This window comes from Bubalus kerabau, chromosome 18 (assembly GCF_029407905.1).
Source record: "Bubalus kerabau isolate K-KA32 ecotype Philippines breed swamp buffalo chromosome 18, PCC_UOA_SB_1v2, whole genome shotgun sequence".
Lineage (NCBI taxonomy): Eukaryota > Metazoa > Chordata > Mammalia > Artiodactyla > Bovidae > Bubalus > Bubalus kerabau.
In genome coordinates, this window is record NC_073641.1 from 71,439,016 (window position 1) to 71,447,500 (window position 8,485).

The following is an 8,485-nucleotide window of genomic DNA, read 5'->3' on the forward strand; positions in this document are numbered from 1 at the left end:
CTTTGCTTTTCACTTCTCTTCTTTTCACAACTACTTGTAAGGCCTCCCCAGACAGCATTTTGCTTTTTTGCATTTCTTTTCCATGGGGATGGTCTTGATCCGTGTCTCCTGTGCAATGTCACGAACCTCAGTCCATAGTTCATCAGGCACTCTATCTATCAGATCTAGTCCCTTAAATGTATTTCTCACTTCCACTGTATAATCATAAGGGATTTGATTTAGGTCATACCTGAACGGGACAAATGAACGAGTAACGCTTCGTGGAGGTTAATGGATTCTCACACTAGAGAGTGCCTCCCACTGTCTGATTGCACTCTGCAGCTGGTCCTTGTGAGAGGGTCTGATGTATCTCAGATTAGATGCTCACATTTATACACACTTGGCCAATTTCCCCTGCGTGTGTGATGACATCCCAGAGTCCTGCCAAAAGGAGAGGAAGATGCACGCTCACCTGTCACCTTTAGGAAAGTCATCAGTGCGTCTGTGGCCGCTGTGCGTGTGGATCAGGGTGGGGGGGGGGGTTACAGTGGGAACATGGCCCCGATGAGCCAACCCCAGGCTTTCATGCGGCACTGCAGAGACAGCAGTCTCTCTATGATCAGGATCAGTTGAAATCAACTCAGATTGAAATCATAACTTTTTAAGAAGATGAAAAAGGCCAACAAGGCCCCTCCCTGTGTTCTGTGATTGGCCTTTATGGGCCCCTCATTCTGGGAGTGTAACGGGGGAGTCTGGCGAGCTGTTAGACCCTCTCCTCCTGTGTCTGAGTATGTAACTGTATGCACATGTGTTGCACGCGAGTGTGTGCACCTCCAACAGAGGCATCGGCTGTCCCGCGTCCGTCCTGCCTGCGCCTCTGCCCCGCGGCCGCGCGCTGGCCCCACGTGCTGTCCCGCGTCCGTCCTGCCTGCGCCTCTGCCCCGCGGCCGCGCGCTGGCCCCACGTGCTGTCCCGCGTCCGTCCTGCCTGCGCCTCTGCCCCGCGGCCGCGCGCTGGCCCCACGTGCTGTCCCGCGTCCGTCCTGCCTGCGCCTCTGCCCCGCATGCTGCTGCAGCTGTCTGTTCTTTGTGAGTAAAACATGTCTGCATTTCTCAAATGTATTTTGCATTCACATGTTTTTCATGATGAAATTAAAGTTGGTAGATCTTTTATGTGTAAATATTATTGCTCTGCGCAGAAACCATTAGAGCTGCCTTTGAAAATAGAAATATATGCAAAAATACTATTAATTTCTTCTCTGATCATTTTATGTTTCCCAAAGCATCACCACCGTCCAGCATTAGACGTGACTTCTCCGTCAGAGAAGGACCTTTCTCCTTTAAGGCTTTGTTGCATGCTGTGTGGTTTTTGGAGCCCAGGGTCCTGAAGATCATTGGGTAGGCCCTGCCTGGGCAGGTCACATGGTCTCACAGCGCAGACGGGCTGGGAGGGGCTCTCACTTTCCAGAGTCTCCGCTCAGATCTCAGTGGCCCATGGCTCCACACGCATTGGCCTACTCCATGGCTGACTTGTCTAAGACAGGAGTATCTGTTGTTGTCTCATGAAGGTGAAGTGGACCTAGAACCACTATTTCCTTAGAGGAAGGAAACGTTCTTGTGAACCCAGAGTGGAAGACTTTCCCGTGAACCCAGAGTGGAAGACTTTCCCAGCGAGGGGCAGGGCTTCGGGTCATCCAGCCGCACCCGTGTGGAGGGCCCCTCTGTCCGCCACCCAGTGCTAGCCTCCAGGTCGTTGTGGCCTGCTCAGGCTGGGGACAGAGCTCCTCGTGAGTCCCTTTGTGTTCCCAGCCCAGTGTGCCAGGTAGACAGCCCTTGTCTACTGATGGGGTCTGGAGACCCACAGATGTGTGAACTTTTGGCGAAGAGAAACTCTTCCACAAACAGCCCAGAAAAGGATGAGCCCCTGACGCTGCTGGTCCTCAGAGGGGGTGGAGGCGGGGTCTATGCCAGAACCTCCCATCCCGGGGCCTGCCTCTCTCCTGGCACATCTGCGGTGCTCCGACGAGGTGATTGGTTTGAAACCACATTGACGAGGTGATTGGTTTGAAACAGAAGTACAATTCCTCTTTTAAAAAAAAAAATTATTTTATACTGGCTAATCCGCCTGCAATGCAGGAAACCTGGGTTCAATCCCTGGGTTGAGAAGATTCCCTGGAGGAGGGCATGGCAACCCACTTGAGTATTCTTGCCTGGAGAATGCTATGGCAGAGGAGCCTGTTGGGCTACAGTCCACGGGGTTGCAAGGAACCTGATACGGCTGAGCTACCAAGCGCAGCAGAGGATAGCACATAGTCAGTTCACAGTGTTGTGTGAATTTCAGATGTACAGCAAGGTAACTCTTATTCATACGTATGTATCTATTTTTTCATAAAAGTGAAAGTTAGTCACTCAGTCATGTTGGACTCTTGGAGACCTCCATGGACTGTAGCCCGCCACGCTCCTCCATCCACAGGATTCTCCAGGCAAGAATACTGGAGTGGGTAGACATTCCCTTCTCCAGGGGGATCTTTCCAAGGCGGGAATCAAACCCAGGTCTCCAGCATTGCAGGCAGATTCTTTACCACCTGTCACCAGGGAAGCATAATTCTTTCATAAATCCTCCTTTAATGAATAACCTGCTTGGCAAAGTCCACCATTATTTTCAGCATTCCTGTAAACGTCTTTTTTTTATTGGGCCCTGGAGGGGTATCAGCTACTGCGTCTCAAAGACAGCGCTGTGCACCCCGCTGCAGGCTGGCCTGCCTCACCCCTTTCCTTTTAGGACATTTCCCTCTTCAAGGTGGATCCCAGTGCCCACAGTGGCATTTGCTTGCCCAGCTCTGCCTGGAGAGGCAGCGTTGAGTTTGGCATTCCTGTCACTGCGGCCGAGGTCATATCTGTTAGTGCTGGAGGTTGTTAGGCCATTATCAGCTGCTGAGGCCTCTCCAGCTGCGAGACTAATTTGGATTCAGGGAGGAAATATGGCCTGAAGTCCTTTGGCCATCCACCAGCAGGCCGACGGCGCGGGCGTCTGGGAGCTCCTGGCCGGCACGCCCTCACCCCGCCCCGATGACCAAACCGGATGAGGCGAAACCCTGGCAGAACCCCGATGCTGGCCCCAAGAAAAACGGCCATGCCTTTAACACTCAATAACCAATTTACAGGGCGAAATTTTAAGTTTAAATTAGACATGTGTGAACAGTACATCATGTCATTTATAATTCATGATGAATAGTAAATTATTCTAATGGACTTTCCCGTGCTATTTATATTCGAACTCTCCAGGCTGGGAGGGTGGAAGCAGAATCCTAGTGAGGCTGTTGATGACATTCTGGATTACCATGGGTGCTGTCCTTTCTGTGGTACAGACTCTCCAGAAACGAAGACAGAATCTGTGGAGGAAGGATGGAATGGGAAGCATCTGTTCTCCTCTTTTTCCCCCAGAATGTACTTTAACCGTTCTACTCTTCTACTGGAGAAACTAAAGGGAGATATGTGAGATCTGGGAAAATGGGGGAAGGGTCTTATGACTCAGAGGGTCCCCAGTCGTTAGCTGCTCTGAGCCATGTCCCCCCTCCTTTGATGAGCAGAGCTGGCTTTGAAATCAAAGACCCCTAAGAAGGAGATGCAGGGAAGACTGTGTGGGGAGCCAAGCTGGGAGGGGACCCTCCGCCCCCAGTCTTAGCCTCATCTGGGAGGAAATGGCCCTGATGAGCAGATTCGGTGCATCTCGACTACAAGGAACAGTGCAGAGCCCATTCATCTCAGGCAGGACCAAGGCTTTCCTGGTGGCTCAGATAGTAAGGAATCTGCCTGCAATGCAGGAGACCCAGGTTAGATCCTTGGGTTGGGAAGATCCCCTGAGAAGGGAATGGTCACCCACTCCAGTACTCTTGCCTGGAGAATTCCATGGACAGAGAAGTCTGGCCAGGCTACAGTCTATGGGGTTGCAGAGAGTCAGACACGACTGAATGACTAACACTTTCACTTTTCATGCCTCAGAGTACTTGCAATCTTAACCCACATGGAGAAAGGAAAAAATCCCAGAATTTAGACCCTAGTCTAGTCCCAGGAGTTGAGTTTGGGTAATTTACAACAGAAACGGTAAGTTCTGAATTCAGATCTCTGCTCCTCGAACAAAGCAACCTTTCCATAAGTGACTTGAACTAGCTACCTGGTGGAATTATATAAGGACGTTTAAACACAGACTTTCCAAGAACCTTGAGACCTAAGGCTTAGGAGAAAAAGCAAAGCCACTGTGAAGAGTGTTCAGGCACCAGCAGCCTTGCTGACCTCACTGTCCAGGAGAAGAGGTGAAGCTCAAAGTCCAGAGGCTTCTCGGGGCTTGACCAGCCAGGGCTCCTCTTCCCAGACAGGGTCTGACTCCCAGCCTGGGATGTTGTCCAGTGCTCCGGACTGCAGTACCCTTCCTTTCATTGTTCATCAAAGCTGTCAACTCCTGCCTCCCCTCCCGATTGTTTCAACGCAGTCTTGTTTCCTGTAGGAGTGCAGTGTGGGTTCAGATTTCTTCCCAGCTTGAGAAGGAGGAGGTTCTAGCTTCCCGGATTTTGACTGGCGATGGTTGAGCAGAGGACGGGTGACTTGTACTCATCTCTGGGTGGGGAAGCTCACTGTGGCACCTGACTCAGGTCTGCCCCCGTTTCCCTGCCGTCAGGCCACGTACTTTTCCCTCGTTTCCCAGCACGGAACAGACCCTGCAATCGGCGTCTTGCCTGCCTTATGTCTCCACCAGAAAACCACTGCTCCTTTGAAAAGCAGACTCTCCATGGCTCATACACAGGCCTTATTTTTCTCCTTTACTCTTTCCCGTCTTTTCCTTCGTCCCTTCATTGAGTCACTCCTATCGCTTCCGCTCACAATTCCCAGGTGGGTACTGCTCCATCCACCTCTCCCTCCTCACCCTCTCCATTTCCCACCCACACCTTTAGGGAACACTTGGACCGATGGAGCAGAACCGACCTTTTCTTGAGTTTCTTTAAAAGCCTCGTTTGTTTTTTGGGCTGACCACACTCAGGATCCCGTGCACAGTAGAGGTGTATTTGCAAGAAATGGCTCCCATGGAGGGTCCCTGCCTTCCTTCAGGGGTGAGGGTCAGCAGATGGGCGGGCAGACTGGATCCACCTCATCCACACACCTGGCAGGGGCCCAGGCGGCTTCATCCTCCGTGTTGTAATGCAAGCTCAACTCTTTTTTTAATTTTTTTAAAAAACATGAATGATCCCACACCTGTTGTGTGTGTTTTTTTTTTACCTAATAAATATTTTTTTTCCTTCTGGTCTTTCTAAGCTTTGTTGTTGTTGTTCAGTCGCTCAGTTGTGTCCGACTCTTTGCAACCCCATCGACTGCAGTAGGCCAGGCCTCCCTGTCCATCACCAACTCCAGGACCTTGCCCAAACTCATGTCCATTGAGTTGGTGATGCCATCCAACCATCTCATCCTCTGTCGTCCCTTTCTCCTCTGCCTTCAATCTCTCCCAGCATCAGGGTCTTTTCTAAGGAGTCAGTTCTTCACATCAGGTGGCCAAAGGATTGGAGCTTCAGTTTCAGCATCAGTCCTTTCAGTGAATATTCAGGACTGATTTCCTTTAGGATTGACTGATTTGATCTCCTTTCAGTCCAAGGGACTCTCAAGAGTCTTCTCCAACACCACAGTTCAAAAGCATCAATTCGTCAGTGCTCAGCTTTCTTTATGGTCCAACTCTTGCATCCATACATGACTACTGGAAAAATCATAGCTTTGACTAAACGGAGATTTGTTGGCAAAGTAATGTCTCTGCTTTTTAATATGCTGTCTAGGTTAGTCATAGGGCTTCCTTGATAGCTCAGTTGGTAAAGAATCTGCCTGCAATGCAGGAGATCTGGTTTCGATCCCTGGGTTGGGAAGATCACCTGGAGAAGGGAAAGGTTACCCACTCCAGTATTCTGGCCTGGAGAATTCCATGGACTTTATAGTCCATGGGGTCACAAAGAGTTGAACATGACTGAGTGACTTCCACTTTTCACTAGGTTGGTCATAGCTTTTCTTCCAAGGAGTAAGCATCTTTTAATTTCATGGCTACAGTCACCATCTGCACTGATTTTGGAGCCTAAGAAAATAAAGTGTGTCACTGTTTCCATTGCTTTCCCATCTATTTGCCATGAAGTGTTAGGACCAGATACCATGATCTTAGTTTTTTGAATGTTAAGATTTAGGCCAGTTTTTTCACTCTCCTCTTTTACTTTCATCAAGAGGTTCTTTAGTTCCTCTTTGATTTCTGCTATAAGGGTGGTGTCATCTGCATATCTGAGGTTATTGTTATTTCTCCCAGCAATCTTGATTCCAGCTTGTGCTTCATCCAACCCAGTGTTTCTCATGATGTACTCTGCATATCAGTTAAATAAGCAGGGTGACAATATATAGCCTTGACATACTCCTTTCCCAATTTGAAACCAGTCCTTTGTTCCATGTCTGGTTCTAACTGTTGTGTCTTGACATGCATACAAATTTCTCAGGAGGCAGGTAAGTTGGTCTGGTATTCCCATCTCTTAAAGAATTTTCCACAATTTGCTGTGACCCACAGAGTCAAAGGCCTTGGCATAGTCAATGAAGCAGAAGTAAATGTTTTTCTGGAACTCTCTTGCTTTTTCGATGATCCAATGAATGTTGGCAATTTGATCTCTGGTTCTTCTGCCTTTTCTAAATCTAGCTTGAACATCTGGAAGTTCTCGATTCACATACTGTTGAAGCCTGGCTTGGAGAATTTTGAGCATTACTTTCCTAGCATGTGAGATGAATGCAATTGTGTGGTAGTTTGAACACTTTTGGCATTGCCTTTCTTTGGGATTGGAATGAAAATTGACCTTTTCCAGTCCTGTGGCCACTGCTGAGTTTTCCAAATTTGCTGGTATATTGAGTGCAGCACTTTTACAGCATCATCTTTTAGGATTTGAAATAGCTCAGCTGGAATTCCATCACCTCCACAGCTTTGTTCATAGTGATGCTTTCTAAGGCCCACTTGACATCGCATTTTAGGATGTCTGGCTCTAGGTGAGTGATCACACCATCGTGGTTATCTGGATCATGAAGATCTTTTTGTATAGTTCTTCTGTGTATTCTTGCCTCCTTTTCTTAATATCTTCTGTGTCTATTAGGTCTATACCATTTCTGTTCTTCACTGTACCCATCTTTACAGAAATTGTTCCCTTGGTATCTCTAATTTTTGTGACAAGATCTCTAGTCTTTCCCATTCTATTGTTTTCCTCTATTTATTTGAATCCATCATATCAGTGCATTCTCCTGGCAAAACTGTTAGCCTTTGCCCTACTTCATTTTGTACTTCAAAGCTGACTTGCCTGTTACTTCACATATCTCTTGACTTTAGTTTTGCATTCCAGTCCCCTACAATGAAAAGACATCTTTTTTTGGTCTTAGTTCTAGAAGGTCTTGTAGGGCATCATAGAACTGTTCAAGACTGTTCAGCTTCTTTGGCATTAGTGGTTGGGGCATAGACTTGGATTACTGTGATATTGAATGCTTTGCCTTGGTAACAAACAGAGATCATTCTGTCATTTTTCAGATAGCACCCAAGTACTGCATTTTGCACTCTTTCATTGACTATGAGGACTACTCCATTTCTTCTAAGGATTTCTTGCCCACAATAGTAGATATAGTGGTCATTTGAATAAAATTCGACCATTCCACTCCATTTTAGTTCACTGATTCCTAAATTGTCAATGTTCACTCTTGTCACCTCCTGTTTTATCTCAATTCATGGATATAACATTCCAGGTTCCTATGCAATATTGTCTTATAGCATCAGACTTTACTTCCATCACTGGTCACATCCACAACTGGGCATTGTTTTTGCTTTGACTCCATCTCTTCGTTCTTTCTGAAGTTATTTCTTCAGTCTTCTCCAATGGCATATTGGCATCTACCAACCTGGAGAGCTCATCTTTCAGTGTCCTATCTTTTTGCCTTTTCATACTGTTTATGGGCTTCTCAAGGCAAGAATACTAAAGTGGTTTGCCATCCCCTTCTCCAGTAGACCACATTTTGTCAGAACTCTCCACCATGACCCGTCTATCTTGGGTGGCCCTACTTGGCATGGCTCATAGTTTCATTGAGTTAGACAAGGCTATGGTCCATGCGATCAGTTTGGTTAGTTTTCTGTGATTGTGGTTTTCATTCTCTCTGCCCTTTGATGAATAAAGGATAAGAGGCTTATGGAAGCTTCCTGATGGGAGGGACCCTTGGGAGAGTCCACGGGACTCTCAAGAGTCTTCTGTAACACCATAGTTCAAAAGCATCAATTCTTCAGCATTCAGCCTTCTTTATGGTCCAACTCTCACATCCATACATGACTACCGGAAAAACCGTAGCTTTGACCATACCAAACTTTGTATCTAACTGTAAATTCCAATTGACATCTGAATTGAATAAAACCAAACAAACAGATCTGAGCTGAGCAAGTACAGGCTGGGTGCTGAAGCTAATCCTGCCCTGGG